The following is a 16,453-nucleotide window of genomic DNA, read 5'->3' on the forward strand; positions in this document are numbered from 1 at the left end:
CCGCTACCTGTTCACAGTGGTCGACCTCTTCACCCGGTGGCCAGAAGCAATCCTCTAGCTGACACATCCACCAAGTCCTGTGCCAAAGCACTCCTGTCGTTCTGGATTGCAAGATTTGGACTGCCTCAGCACATCACTTCTGACTGAGGTGCACAGTTCACCGACATTGCCAACCTGTGGGACGCTCAGCTACACCATACAAAGACATTCCACCCACAAGCCAACGGCATGGTGGAGCGTTTCCACAGGCACCTCAAGAACACCTTCATGACCAGACTCAAGGGCCTCAACTGGATGGACGAGCTACCATGGGCATTGCTGGGCATCCGAACAGCGGGGAAAGAAGACCTCCACGCATCTTCTGCTGAATTCATCTACGGAGCCCCATTCACGGTTCCTGGGGTTTCGTTTCACAGGCCAGAGGACAGGAGGAGGAGACAATCACCTTCCTGGACAGGCTGTGCGAAAAGGTTAGTAACCTGGCTCCAATCCCACCTTCCAGACATGGACAAACCAAGTCTAACATCCCCAAAGAACTCAAAGACTGTAAGTACGTGTTTGTATGCAGAGGACCCCACCATTCACTACTGTAGAAGCCATACGAAGGTCCCTTTCAAGTCATCCAGAAGAACAGAGCCATCTTTGAGCAGGACATCAGTTCTTCACTACAGACCCAGCAGAACTAGTGAAGACACCAACAGCTTGACACAGAGGCAGGCCACAAAAGACTTTGGGGACTATACCTATGAACACTACAGACTGTACCGTCGGTTCTGGGGGAGGGGTCATGTGGTGGTCTACAATTGCGGATATCGGGCTGGCATATTGCATGCCAGCAGACGCCAATAGAGATTGCTAGTCCCAGGACAAGGAACGAGGCAGCATCAGACCAACAGCCCTAAAATGGCATTGGTCAAGCTGCCCAGCTCAATCAGCAAAAACGGCGGGAACTTGAACAGTATAAACGAAATCTTTCCAGCCCTAATAAAGAAGTGAACTTAACCTGCCACACTTTTTTTGTAGCGGTTAGCTACACAATTAATTTAAAACCTAATAATGTATCTTTTATCAACAAGCATTGAAACTACTCACAGGCCTGACTATGCAAAGTGATAGCATTTATCTGCTGTCAAAGCCAAGTTTCCTGAAACTTAATAAAGAGATACGTTGTGTGAATATGTGTGGGTTCTGCGCAGGCTCAACACCGATATCTGTTTATAAACCAATTACACTACACAACATGTATGAGCATGAAGAAACTGATGGAGGAAGGCAAGGTCTGTTGAGCCACTGCTTGATAGCATGGCAGACGAGATCACTCCTTCCCATGCAATGCACATGCACAGCGAACATTGTGGCAGTTGTGAGAAGAATGGGAAAAGATATTTTATTAAAGTGTATTTTTATTTGTGTCGCCACCACAACAAGATTCATGTAATAAATCAAAAATAAGCTGGTTTCAGTTACGTACATTTCATTATCTAAGTTTTATCTGCATTAATCTTTTATGAATCTTCTTTAATATGTTGATTTTTTGTGCCAAAGTATCTCTTCTCCCAACCCATCCCCCACAATTTTGCCTGTCTCAGTATTCTTTACCAAGACAAAGGGTTCCCCCTTGACTCTCTTCACAATATCAATATTCTTTGCCTCTCTCCTCCATCTATTCTGGCTTACCCCCCCCCCCCCCCCGCCCCACTTCCCCACCCCACTTCACCTCTGTTCTGGCCTCCACCCCTCTGTCCTTCCCTTTCCATCTGTTCTGGCTTCCCCCTCTGTTCTTCCCTCACCACCCCAACACCCTTCTTCTCTTCTGGATTCTTTCCATCCCTTCCCCTGTCCTCTGTTCTGGCCTCCCCAACCCTCTGTTTTGCACCACTCCCCCAGATCTGTTCTGCCTTGCCTCTGCTCCCCCTTGCTCTGTTCCAACCTACCTACCTTCAAAAGCCACCACACGATGTGCCAGAACAATGAGCTTGCTCATAGCTGCGGTAAACATTCGCCCATCTGCAGCCCTCTGCGTATGTGCCTACTGGCCTTGGTAGTCAAGGCCACAGTGCATGTGCAAATGAATAAAGATGGCCACACCCAGCCAGCCAATGGATTGCAGGATGCCAACTTTCAGTAAGTACACATATCGCCCATTCACACAATGTCTGACCAACCTGACTATGCCTTTCTGAGGTCTGCACCCAATGTGGCTGCCTAGTTTGCCTAATAGTTGTGTCAGCCCTGGTGGTCAGTAAACAAGAGACAGCCCAATGTTCTACAATACTTAGATGGCGATTTTAACCAGGCCTGCATCAGGAAAGCCCTGCCTAACTACCACCAGCATGTAACCTGCTCTACCAGCATTCCAAACATAGTTCATCACTGCTACACCAAGATAAGGAAGACTGACAGTTCTTTCCTGAGATCACATTTTGCAAGTTTGATCACCTACCTGTGCTTCTTCTGCTGTTATACAGACAGCCTAAAAAGAGAGGCTCTGGAAGTCGGGGCAGTTATAAAATGGTCGCAGGAGGCTGAAGAATGGTTACAGGACTTCCTCGAGTCAGTGGATTGACCAGTATTCAAGAACTCTACTGAAAATCTGAACAGGTACACTGAGGCTGTCGCACACTTTATCAAAACCGATGTGGATGAAGGTGTCCCCTCCAAATCATTCAAGGTTTTCTCCAACCAGAAGCCCTGGATGAACAATGAAATCTGGAACCTGCTGAAAGTCAGATCACAGGCATTTAAATCCGGAGATCCAGATCAGTATAGCAGGTGTGAGTATGATCTGTGGAAGGCTATCTTCCGGTTGAAGTAGAGACTCCAGATGAAAATGGAAACAAGGGATGCCTAACAGCTGTGGCAGGGCCTGAATGCCATAACCTGTTACAAACTGAAATCTGATAAAGTGGCTGATGGCAAAGCTTCTCTCCCAGAGGAATTCAATGTCTTCTGCACCTGATTTGATAACAGTAACAGCAAAGATCCACCCCTCCGCGCTCCCACATCCCCTGATGATCCTATACTGTCCATATCTGAGGGTGACGTGCATGCTGCCTTCAGGAGAGTGAATCCGAAGAAAGCATCTGGCTCAGACAGAGTATCTGGCTGAGTGTTAAAAGGTCTGTCCTGATCAACTTACCAAAATATTCACGGATATCTTCAATATCTCACTCCAGCAGGGTGTGGTACCCATCTGTTTCAAACACGTCAATCATACCTTTGCCCAAGAAGAATGCAGTAACCTGGCTTAACAACTATCAAGTAGCACTTGCATCACAGAGATTAAGTGTTTTAAAAAAAATAGTGGAGAAGGATATCACCTCCTATCTGAACAGTGACAAGGATCCATTCCAGTTCGCTTATCATAGAAGCAGGTCTCTGAAGGATGCCATCTCACTGGCTCTACACAAAGACCTGGAAAACCAGCAAAGATGCATCCATCAGGATGCTCTTTATTGACTACAGTTCAACACTATCATCCCCTCAAAACCGATCAGCAAAACTCCACACTGTGTAATTCAATCTTGGATTTTCTTACCTCCAGACCACAATCCTTGAAGATTGGTTAAAAAACTTCTCTTTCACAATCTTTATCAGTTCCGGAGCACCACAGGGCTGTGTTCTTAACCCCCTGTTCTATTCACTTTACTGCTATGACTGTGACTCGGTATGACAGTAACACCATTTACAAATTTGCCAACAATACCATGGAAGTGGGTTGTATAAAGGATGGGATGAGTCAACATACAGGAGGGAGATTGAAAACTTGGCTGCAACAACAACCTTGCACTCATTGTTACCAAAACTAAGGAGCTGACTGTTGACTTTAGGAAAGGAGAGCCAGAGGTATAAAATCCAGTGATTATTGGGGATCAGAGGTGGAGAGGGTGAACAAATTTAGGTTCTTGGGAGTCACTATCTTGAAGTATCTTTCCTGGACCCAACACACCAATGGGATTGTGAAGAAAGCACAGCAGCTCCTCTCAGACCACTCACCTCTAGTACTAACAATAGAAATGCCAGGATACGATATACAGATGGTGTCTTAATACATTACTGTAAAGAAGCGGAGTTCTGTAGTTTTATAAGAGTGCAGTTAGACATGTTCTACACGACCAACTGTACCTCTACCCCAGATAAATTTCTCATATGGGACACTCTCAAAGCATATTTGAGAGGTCAAATAATTGGATATTTCAAAACAGTTTAAAAAAAATGAGGTCGGTGGATGAATTAGAACAGGAAATTACTTGTCTCGAAAAGGACTTCCAAAAATTGGGTTCAGAGGACCATTACTGGGCTCTAACAAATTTTTTTTAAAAATTGAAGTATAATATGTTACAAACATATCGCATGGAAAAGGCCATAATGCAGTCAAAACAAAAATTATTAATTGGGAGGGAGAGCCCACAACGTCCTCTCTTGGTAGCTGAGGACAGAACAGGCCTCAAGGATGATCAATGGGAAACAAATTGGGAATGGCAGGATCTCGCACAAGCCAAAAGAGATTAATGAGACCTTCAGGACTTTTGAGGGTTTATATAAATCAATGATCTAATAAAGGCAGCGAGTTCCAAATTGGAGTTACCAAATTTAGACCCAGAAGAACAGGAAGGGCTAGATCTTCCCTTCACGGGGGGGAAAAAAAAGATAGAAGCATGGAATTCACTGCATATGTACAAGTCTCCAGGGTGGTTGGGGGGGAGGTGGAGGAAATGGGTTTCCACCTGAATTTTATAAGGAATTCAAGGATTTATTGATACCTTTCTATATGGAGATGGTAGACCAGGCAATGGAGGCCCATACCCTCCTGGAATCTTTTTCAAAAGCAATCATTATGGCAATCCTTAAAGAAGACAGATTTGCTAACATCATCTTCTGATGGACTCATTTCACTGCTAAACAGTCTATAAGATACTAGCCAAAGCCCCGTCAAATAGATTGGCGAAACATTTGCCAAAACTAATAAATAAAGATCAAGCAGGCTTTGACAAAAAAGACATGCAGTGGATAACATTGGCAGACTGTTGCGTATAATGCATCTGGCACAAACCAGAAATGAGACGGGTCTGGCTGTGGCCCTGGATGTGGAAAAGGCATTTCACACTGCCTGTGACGTTGCCCCAGGGATTCTTACAAAATTTTCTTTTGTGAATAAGAACATTTCGATGGAACAGAAAGGTCGCCAGGGTCTCGATGGAAAAATTAACCTGGAATTACAGTCTGGGCGGAATCGAATGCCAGACTTCAAAAGATATTATTGGGCAGCCCAGTCGAGATACATTGCCTCACTCTTTGAGGGGGGTGGTGTACAATCCTGGGCACAAATTGGCCTGCAAGTAGTAGGTGAGAAGGTAGCAGAGGACTTCATTTATAAATGGGATGCTAAATTGTTATCTGTGAGAACGGGCAGCCCCGTACTAAAACAAATAATCTCCATTCGGAATAAAATTAACCAATATGTAGGAACCAAAGTAGGGTTGTCCCCAAAAATCCCCGACTCCAAATATTGATGGTGGGTAATTAGATCCTGGACATCTGGCGAGGTAAAGACATCAGGTGCGTAGAAGACTGTTTTGAGTTGGGGCGGCTAATGTTGTTTTGGCAACTTAGGAATAAGTATGATTTATCAAATAAGACATTCCACTGATACCTTCAGATAAGATTTTTGTTTAAAAAGACAAATTAGGTCCAACTATGCCCCTACCAGAGTGCAGTGACATAGAGATCCTGATTCGAAGGGGGAAGTTCATCTCGTCAATGTATTTCTTGTTCCTGGTTGAAGGACTTAAAAACCAGGCCTTCAAATCAAGGCAGAGGTGGAAGTCGGACTTAGGAATAACGATTGATGAGTTGGACCAGCATGACTAGAATTATTAATGCGTGGTACAGGCTGGTACAATACAATTTCCTACATCAGCTGTACCTGATGCAGCAAAAATTGAACAGATCTAAATCAGAATGATCAGACCAATGCTTCAGATGTAGCATTGCGACAGGAACCTTTGTGCACGCAACCTGGACATATACCAAGGTGTGAATATTCTGGGTGGAACTGGGCCAAGCCCTGAAAAAAAAAATTGGTAAAGAATTCCCACAGGGCCAAGAGCTGTTCTGTTGGCATAAGGTGAACAATGAACCTGTCCAAATTTCAAATCCAATTCATAATGATCGCATTGGCACTGGCTGGGAAGTGCGTAGCGGCTACCTGGAAGTCTCATTCCTACTTGAGCATTATGCCTTGCAACATAGAAATGAAAAGCTGTGTTCCCCTAGAGAAAATTACAAACTAAGGAAAAAGTGCAACACTTGAAAATTTGGCAGCCATACCTAAATTCCATAAGAGCATAATTATAGCATGGACCATTGTGCCTCACCGCCCCACCTTTCCCAATTACCATTCAATTGGTAGGCAGGGGGGAGTCCATCCCATCCCAACCAGGAAAATGTCAAGAAAAAGAAAACAGCCTGAGCACTGGCCGCCGTAACATGACAAGTCCATAAACTCCTGATCTGTGTTTCATAACTTTGTTGTGAATGTCCTGAATGTTGTGTGTAACTGATTGGTTAAGTGTTAAATGTGGAGGGGGGGAGGGAAGGGGATTGAAAAAGCTTGAACTCTACAGAAAATCTTGTATAGAATTGATCATTGTAAACTGTAATCAATCTTAATGTCAACATTAATATTGATAACAGTTTAAGTTTGGAAAATCACAAATAATATATTTTTTAAAAAGCATGTCAGCGGCTCTACTTGCTCAGGAGTTTGCGGAGGTTAGTATGACTCCAGAAACCCTGGAAAATTTCTATAGAGGTGTGGTGGAAAGTGTGCTGATGGGCTGCATCAAGGTATGTATGGGATCTCCAATACCCCTTAGTGTAAAGCCTTCCAAAAGGTAGTGGACACAGCCCAGGGCATGGCAGACAAAAGCCTCCCCACTATTGCGTACATTTACAGGGAATGCTGCTATTGAAGGGCAGCAGCAATCATCAAAGACGCTCACCACCCAGCACATGCTCTGCTCTCACTGCTGCCCTCAGGAAAGAGGTATAGGTGCTACAAGACTCACACCACCAGGTTTAGGAACAGCTGCTACCCCTCCACCATCAGACTCCTCAACGACAAACTCAATCAGAGACTTATTTAAGTACTCTTACTTGTGCACTTTATTGATTTTTTTTTTCTTTTGTTCTTCTGTATTGCACAGTTTGTTTACATTTGTTATCTGTTTACAGTTCTCTTATTTGTTTACATGGTACAGTTTGTTTTCTGCACTACCAATTTTTTTATTTTATTTTTTGCACTATGAACCATATTAACCAAAATACACACAAACATTTCCCTCTTGAATATACACAGTGTCATTTTCTCCCCTTTTCCCCCCTTCCTTCCCTCCCTCCTTCCCACCCTGCTCCCTACACACATTAAACATTCAACATATACAATACAATAAACCCATTAAACAATGTCATCACACAATGAAAATAAACAAGAAAATTGTGTCATCTACTTTTACACACTGGGTCAGTTTATTTTGTCGTCTTCTCATTCTGTCATTTTAGGGGGTGGAGGTCTGCAGTAGGCCCTCTCTGTTGTGTTCCATGTACAGTTCCCAAATTTGTTTGAATACTGTGACATTATTTCTTAATTTATATGTTATTTTTTCCAATGGAATACATTTATTCATTTCTATGTACCATTGCTGTATTTTCAAGCTCTCTTCTGATTTCCAGGTTGACATTTTACATTTTTTTCTATAGCTAAGGCTATCATAATAAATCTTTTTTGTGCTTCATCCAAATTGAGGCCTAGTTCTTTACTTCTTATATTACTTAGAAGAAAGATCTCTGAATTTTTTGGTATGTTGCTTTTTGTGATTTTTCTCACATGCCCAAATTGCATGTACTGTTGTTCCCATTTCCTTCTTACAGTGAAAACATCTGTCTGATACTGTTGGGTCCCATTTATTTAACTTTTGGGCCGTGGTGTATAGCTTGTGTAACCAATTATATTGCATCATGCATAACCTCGTGTTTATTGTATTTCTCATAGTTCCAGAGCATAGCTTTTCCCATTTTTCATTTTTTATCTTTGTTTAGATCTTGTTCCCACTTTTCTTTGCTTCATCATTCTCTTTCTTTTGCAGTTTGATGTACATGTTTGTTATAAATCTTTTAATTATTGTGTCTGTAATAAAGCTGCTTCCTTCTGGTAACCTCAGTCTGCTTCCCAATTTGTCCTTCAAGTAGGTTTTCAGTTGGTGGTATGCAAACATTGTACCATGAGTTATACCATATTTGTACTTCATTTGTTCAAATGATAATAAATTATTTCCCCCCAAAAAACTTTCTATTCTTTTGATCCCTTTTCTCTCCCATTCTCTAAAGGAAATGTTATCTATTGTGAAAGGGATTAGTTGATTTAACATCAATAATAATTTTGGTAGTTGGTAATTTGTTTTTTTTTTCCTTTCTACATGAATCTTCTTCCAAATGTTGAGCAGATGGTGCAGTACTGGTGAACTTCTATGTTGCAACAGCTTTTCATCCCACTTATAAAATATATGTTCTGGTTCCTTCTCCCCTATTTTATCTAGCTCTAACCTGGTCCAATCTGGTTTTTCCCTTGATAAAAATCTGATAGATATCTTAATTGTGCTGCTCTATAATAATTCTTAAAGTTTGGTAGCTGTAAGCCCCCTTGTTTGTACCATTCTGTTAATTTATCTAGCGCTATCCTCGGTTTCCACCCTTTCCATAAGAATTTCCTTATTATTTTCTTTAGCTCATTGAAGAATTTCTCTGTTAAGGGAATTGATAACGATTGAAATACGTATTGTATCCTTGGGAAGATATTCATTTTAATGCAATTTACTTTTCCTTTCAGTGTTAGTGGTAAATCTTTCCAATGTTCTAAGTCATCTTGTAGTTTCTTCATTAATGGCTGATAATTTAATTTGCATAGATGGCCTAGATTATTATCTAGTCTAAAACCTAGGTATTGGATTGCTTGTGTTTGCCATTTAAATGGTGATTCTTTCTTAAACTTTGTGAAATCTGCATTATTCATTGGCATCGCTTCACTTTTATTTGCGTTGATCTTGTACCCTGATACTTCTCCATATTCCTTCAATTTCTTATGTAATTCTTTTATTGATAATTCTAGTTCTGTTAAGTATGCTATGATGTCATCTGGAAATAGACTGATTTTATATTCCTTCTCTTTTATTTTTGTGCCTTTTATTTTATTTTCTGTTCTTATCAGTTCTGCCAAGGGTTCTATAGCTAAAGCGAACAGTGAGGGATATAGTGGACATCCCTGCCCTGTTGACCCACAATTTAAATTGGTTCGCTATATATCCATTTATTGTCACCTTTGCCAATGGACCCTTATATAATCCTTTAATCCAATTAATATATTTCTCTGGTAGGTTGAACCTCTGTAGTACTTTGAATAAATAATTCCATTCTACTCCGTCAAAGCCTTTCTCTGTATCTAAAGCAACCGCCACTGTTGACGTCTTATTTCCTTGTACTGCATGGATTAAGTTAATGAACTTACAAACATTGATCATTGTTTGTCTTTTCTTAATAAATCCAGTTTGATCTAGTTTTACTATTTTTGGTACACAGTCAGCCAATCTGTTTGCTAATAGTTTTGCTATTATCTTAAAATCTGAGTTAAGTAGAGATATTGCCTATACGATGCAGGTGTTAGTGGATATTTCCCCGTCTTTGGTATTACTGTAATTATTGCTGTTTTACATGAATCTGGCATGTTTTGTGTTTCTTTTATCTGGTTCATTACTTCCAGGAGTGGAGGAATTATTAACTCTTTAAATGTTTTATAGAATTCTATTGGGAGTCCATCCTCTCCAGGCGTTTTATTGTTCGGTAGCTTTTTTAATATATCTTGTATCTCCTCTATTTAAAATGGTTTTATCAATTTGTTTTGCTCCTCATCTTTCAATTTCCATTTTGTCTTCTTTCCCTTCATTCTCAGTTCAGTATAATTTCTCGCAGAATTCCTTGAAGTTTTCATTGATCTCTGTTGTGTTATATGTAATTTGTTTGACCTTTTTCCTTGATGCCAATACCGTTCTTTTAGCTTGTTCTCTTTTAAGCTGCCAAGCTAGTATTTTGTGTATTTTTTCTCCTAGCTCGTAATACTTCTGCTTTGTCTTCATTATGTTCTTCTCCACCTTATAAGTTTGTAGTGTTTCGTTTTTTTTGTCCGCCAATTCTCTTTTTGTTGTATCTTCCCTTGTTGCTAGTTCTTCTTCTGTACTTACTATTTCCCTTTCCAGCTGTTCTGTTTCCTGATTGTATTCCTTCTTTATCTTAGTTACATAACTTATTATCTGCCCTCTGATGAAAGCTTTCATTGCATCCCATAATATAAATTTATCTTTCACTGATTTCGTATTTATTTCAAAGTACATTTTAATTTGGCGCTCAATGAATTCTCTAAAATCCTGTCTTTTAAGTAGCATGGAGTTTAATCGCCATACGTTCTTGGTGGGATGTCCTCCAGCTTTATTAGAGTGATTCGATAGCAATCTAGCTTTATATTCTGTTTTCCTAACTCTCCCTTGGATATGGGCTGACAATAGGAACAGGTCAATCCTTGAGTATGTTTTATGTCTACTCGAATAATATGAGTATCCTTCTCCTTTGGGTGTTGTCTCCTCCATGTATCCAAAAGTTGCATTTCCTGCTGCATTGATTTAACCATAAATTTGGCTACTTTGTTCTTTCTGCTAGTCTTTTGTCTAGTTTTATCCATGTTTGAATCCAAATTAAGGTTGATAGGAGGGGACTTTATCAATGTATTCCCCTGCGTATCTACAATCTTCAAAAAGATATCTTGCATAAACTTTTGATCCTCTTCATTAGGTGCATATATATTGAGCAAATTCCAAAATTCTGAATATATCTGACACTTTATCATTGCATACCTCTCTGCTGGATCTATTATTTCCTCCTTTATTTTTGATTGGTACATTTTTATTGATTAATATAGCTACACCTCTGGCCCATATCTAAAATTCCCTTAACCCCAAGTGTTCCTCCCCCCCACCCCCCCTCTCTGAGTCACCCATATGTCCCTTTCTGGGCAACCACAACTCCCCTCTCCATTCGGACTGCAAACCCGTTCGCAAGTGTCAACTGATTTCGCAGTGACTGTTATTCTCTCCCACCCAATCCCCTCCAGAAAAGACTTTTATTTTCCCATTACAACAAAGCTCCCCCTCATATCTTCTCTTTTAGTTTTTGTTTTATTTATTTATGATTTATTTTATTTTATTTTTAACCCCTCCTCTTTTTTTCTCTTCCCCCCCCTCTCCCTTACTTCCCTCTTTTTGTTCTTATTTATACATTATTTATACTTCTTTATATGTAGTTTGTCGCCGTTCTTTGTTCTTGTTACATCGCTTCATCTCTCTTTCTGTCTTGCAGGCATTCTGCAAATTCTCATGCTTTCTCTGGATCCAAGAACAGTCTTGTTTTACTGCCCCGGGATAACTATTTTAAACACCACTGGATATCTTAATAGGATCGGTTTTGCTGCGTTAAACTCCTTCCTCTTCTTCAAGAGCTCAAAACTTGTGTCTGGGTAGAAATTTTTTTTTTGACCTTTGTATTCCAAGGGTTTTTTTTGTCTTCTCTCATTTTATTCATGGCCTTCTCCAATATATTTTCTCTTGTTGTATATCTCAGAAATTTTACTAAAACGGATCTTGGTTTTTGTTGTGACTGTGGTTTCAGGGCTAATGTTCTGTGTGCCCTTTCTATTTCCATTCCTTCCTGCATTTCTGGCATTCCCAGGACCTTTGGGATCCATTCTTTTATAAATTCTTTCATATCTTTGCCTTCTTCATCTTTCTTAAGGCCCACTATCTTTATATTGTTTCGCCTACTATAGTTTTCCATTATATCCATCTTCTGAGCTAACAACTCCTTTGTTTCTTCAACTTTTTTATCACTTTCTTCCAATTTTCTTTTTAAGTCGTTCACTTCCATTTCTACCGCCATTACATGTTCTTCCACATTTCTAATCTTTTCCTTATATCTGTTATGTTCAGCTCTATTCTACTCACTTTTTCTTCGTACTTTTCATTTTTATTTCACTAAATTCTAGTGTCAGCCATTCTCTTAATGGTTTCATATGTTCTTGAAAAAAAATTTGATCTATGTACTGTCCATTCATTTTACCTCCTATTCCTCTGTGCAGAGCTTGGTGTTCTTCTTCTTCATCTGTGCCTGCTCTTGGGTTTGTCTTCTATTTCTCTTCCTTGTATTTGTGTCTCTTCTGACTTTCTTGTTCAGCTGTTTGTCTCAGTTTGTTGAGTATTTTTTTTCCATGGTGTCTTGATGTTGGTCCTCTTCTTCTGGGTTGGTTATCTGTTGTGTCTCTAGTTTCCTTTCTTCATTGTCACCCCTCCCGTTCCTGTTGTCTTCTTTATCTTCCAGCTGGGAGCCCTACTGTCAGGTCTCTCTTAGCTGTTCGTGTTGTGGAGTTTCATTCCACAGCTGGTCCCCCCTCCCGTCGATGTTGTCTTTGTCGTGTGCAGTTGCGCACCTATGTTTGGTTCCGTGAGCCTTCTTTGCAGCCCTGCGGTCAGTGGGTCGCGACCCTGAGGGGTCTCCACTATCCTCGGGGAGTGGGCTCCTCTTTCCACGGCGGGTCCCTGCTTTTTCGTGCAGGTAAGGGCTTCACCTTTCTCTTCCAGCCTCTTTCTTTCTTCCTGTTGTTTTTGGCTTTTCTTGCTTAGGTGCCATTTTCTCCACACCTTTATTTTTTATTTGTTGTGATTTGTGTGTCTGGGGCTTTGTTTTTTCTTCACTTTTTTCCTTCTTTTCTGGAGAGGGCTGGTATTCTCCTACCGGCCACGCGACTCCTCCTTCTGCACTGCCAGTTAATGGTAATTTTGCCATGCCCGCAGGAAAAAGGAATCTCAGGGTTGTATGTGATGTCATGTACTCTGACAATAAATGTGAAATCTGACTCTGAAATCTGATGGTCAGAAATTGATGTTTGTTTAACGGGAAGACTGTGACCAGTAGTATTCTGCAAGGATCATTGTTGGAACCTCTCTTGTTTGTGATGCATGTAAATGACTCGGATGAAGAAGCAGGTGGTGGGTTGATAGGTTTGCCAATAATACAATGATAGGTGAATGTATGGACACTGTACAGAAGTCATTCCCAAAATGCTGCCCCCCTGGGGGTGGTGAGGAAAAAGAGGACATTTGGGGCAGGGAGGAAAAAGGGGGAGCTCCGAATGTTTGTTTGAATTCTGATGACATGGTCTGGAAAGGAGATGTGCCACACACCACCCAAATCAGACAGCAGTCACCTTGAGGACTGGTGATCACTGCATTTTCACGTCTGCAAGGGCCAAGGCTCTAGGTTTGTAAGCATTGAAAGTTATCTTCAGTTTTCTAATGTGGATTGAAATTATAATAAAATAAGGATATGATTGGGGGACCGCACAATATTTCCTTATGTTTTTCTGCTGTGTTTTGCTGTGATTTACATGGTTTTTACATTTATTTTTTTTGCTAGCATTTTTGTCATTCTCCTCTGCAGCAGCACACAATATATTCATTTATTTACCGTATATTTAAGTAACATCCGGCAGCGTTATCTTGTATATTATGAATCCACGTGTACATGTTATAGGCTATGCTGTGCTACTGGCTACACGTCAGTTTTCATTATGTATTTACATTTAAATGTAACTTCCAATGTTAAGTAGTTCTTAAATATTTGATTTTTTAGTTTCACCTTCGTACTTGTATTACTGTATCATATGCTTTTCTTAGTAATTGCATTGCTGTTGTATACCAAGAAAGAAGTGGGAGGTGTGTGTGTGTGTGGGGGGGGGTGGGGGGTGTGTGGTGGGGAGGTATGCTAGGAATGTGGCCTGGGAGCCAAGGGGGCAGCAGCCCAAAAAAGTCTGGGAACCACTGGTGTAGAGGGCTAAGCACTCCTCAGCCTCCTTTGTAAGTGTAGCCACTTTTGTGCTTTCCTGACTAATGAGGAGATGTGGTGAGTCCAGGATAGGCTGTCCATATATTAATGCCAAGAAACTTTGTGCTTTCCTATCTCTCCATTACAGAACTGATGATATTTTGTGGAGAATGAATGACCTTAATCTTCCTGAAGTCCACAATCTTGTCTGTTGTCTTGTTGAGACTCTGGTGGTTGTTCTCACAGTTTTTTTTGAGCCTTTTGAATTCCTCTCTGTCATGTCATTGGTGAGGCCAAACTACTGTTGTATCATCTGCAATATGATTACTCTGTTAGAAGTAAATCTAGCAGTTTAGTCTTGAGTCAGCAATATGAACAGAAGTGGACTGAGCACACAACCCTGAGATGAACCAGTGTTTGGTGTGATCAGGCTTGTGATTTTTGCTACTAACCTGGAAAGACTGTGGTCCTTGGCTGATGAAAGCAAATACTGTATTTGTCAGCATATCGGACCCCACATTATTTTCCTCAAAAACCACCCCGGGTCCTATACTTGAAGGTAACATTTTGGTGCTGCCATTTTGGGCACAAAAATTTAAAAAACACTCATACTATGTACCCTGCTTCAAGAAGCCTGTGGAGGTGCTTTGGCTGTCCAGGAAGCATGCCCGCAGCTTCACAAGCTGCACTTTCCCTCAGGTGGCCTGTACTTTCTGGAGACAACGTCATCATCACTTCTCCCATGAGAAGGCTGACCACAGTGGCCCCTCCTAGCAATGCAACAGCTGTGTTTGTAGTACATGCCAATGGTACATTTAATCACTTGCTTTGAGGGGAGCACTGGGCCTTGATGATCAGGCTCCACACTGAGCCTTTGTTCGACGAGCACAACCCCCCAAGCAAATTGAATGAGGGGTGGATCGCAGTGTGCAAGCCACTCATTCACTTCCACCCCATCCCCGGCGTGTCATACAATTTGCTCTGGGGGCTGTGCTTGTCGAACAAAGGCTCATTATGGAGCCTGATCATGGAGGCCCAGTGCTCCCCTCAAAGCAAGTGATAAATTGTATGCTGTCTGCAACATTGGGCCCTGTCCATTGCCCTGGTGACTGGCTTCTCCCCCTCCCGCGCCCCTGTCTTCTCTCCCTCTGCCCTCGCATGTCTGTAAATCAATTGGGGTTTGCACGGGGAGGTGGGGGTGGGGGAGAAGCGGCCTGAGCCTTGGTGTGTGGTGAGCAGGAGGATGTGTTGGTGTTGTTGCTTGGGGGGGGGGTTCCCATCGAAGTGAAGGCACACACATATGTCTACAACGTGCCTTGCAGGAGGAACCTGTTGGCCAACTTACCAGGTACCCCTAAATACACTATACAGTAAAACAAATTTTACTTAAAATTCCACACTAAAAATGGGGGGTCTTGTATGTCAGTAGGTCCTATATCCAGTCAAATACAGTATATTGCATGTCTTTTTCACTACCTTTTCTGCTTGTGTCTCTTTCTTGTGACAGAGCGCAGAACTGGGTGTCTGGTTTCCAACATGTGGACCAGTCTGAGAGTGACTGGAACTGGTGATGCTGGCTTAGTTTTCTTATCCCTCCATAAATTTGGAGGATATTGTGGAAGCAATATCAGAACGTCTTTTCAGAGATCTATTGGCTTGCATCCCAAGCTTTCTCTGTACTTGGTTAACATCTTCCAAATATACAGTATTCAATTGAACATTTATAGTTGATGTCAAAAACTTTCTCCCCACCTCTATGCAACCACTAAGTGGCTTGAGTCTGCACCTTCAAATCCTGGACACCAGCTGGTGGAAATGTGTTCTTTTTGTCTACTTGGATCATCCTTATCTTAAATCAAGATACCTTCAATCTGATTCTCCCCACTATTGATATAAACCACAGAAAGTGTGTTAAGCACAGGTACAGGGTATTTGGCAAATGCAACTGAAAGTTCGAAGGGAAAATCTAACCTATTGTGCCCTGAATATTTTCTGTAATTAAATATTTGGTAACTTCGTTTCAGATGCTGGGTTGGGTCAGACAGTTTAAAATTACTGCAGAAAGATTAAATTTCAAAAGCAATGTGAGAGTGATAACAAAAATACCTTAAAATTGAAAATCATGGAGCTTAAAGAAATTTTAGGCATTTTTTCCCTACCCACTTCAGTTTGCAAAGGTACTGTGTGTGTTTATTATATTTGACCAGTGTAGAATAATTTTAATTTATTTTATTAAACTGTTAGCAGTATGAAATTTACATTTTTGTATGTGAATCATTTTGCTCCCAGGTGTAGTTTTTCAGAGAGCAAAATGTTGCATAATCAGTTCTATGATATTATTGATGTTCATATCCACTACATATTGCTCAGTGATTTCAATTTCACTGAAACAACTAATATTCTTCGTTATTTTCGGCTTCTTAATTTTGTTGCTTGGTTAAGAATAAGAATTATAAGAATAAGGCACTGAAGCAAT

General features: G+C 41.0%; 1 protein-coding gene across 5 annotated transcripts in view; it reads left to right on the top strand.

Annotated features, from left to right (window-relative positions):
• Positions 1-16,453, top strand: part of LOC138757997 (folliculin-interacting protein 2-like) — a 133,106-nt gene that overhangs the window by 36,383 nt on the left and 80,270 nt on the right. The window lies entirely within an intron of this gene.

This window comes from Narcine bancroftii, chromosome 3 (genome assembly GCF_036971445.1).
Source record: "Narcine bancroftii isolate sNarBan1 chromosome 3, sNarBan1.hap1, whole genome shotgun sequence".
Lineage (NCBI taxonomy): Eukaryota > Metazoa > Chordata > Chondrichthyes > Torpediniformes > Narcinidae > Narcine > Narcine bancroftii.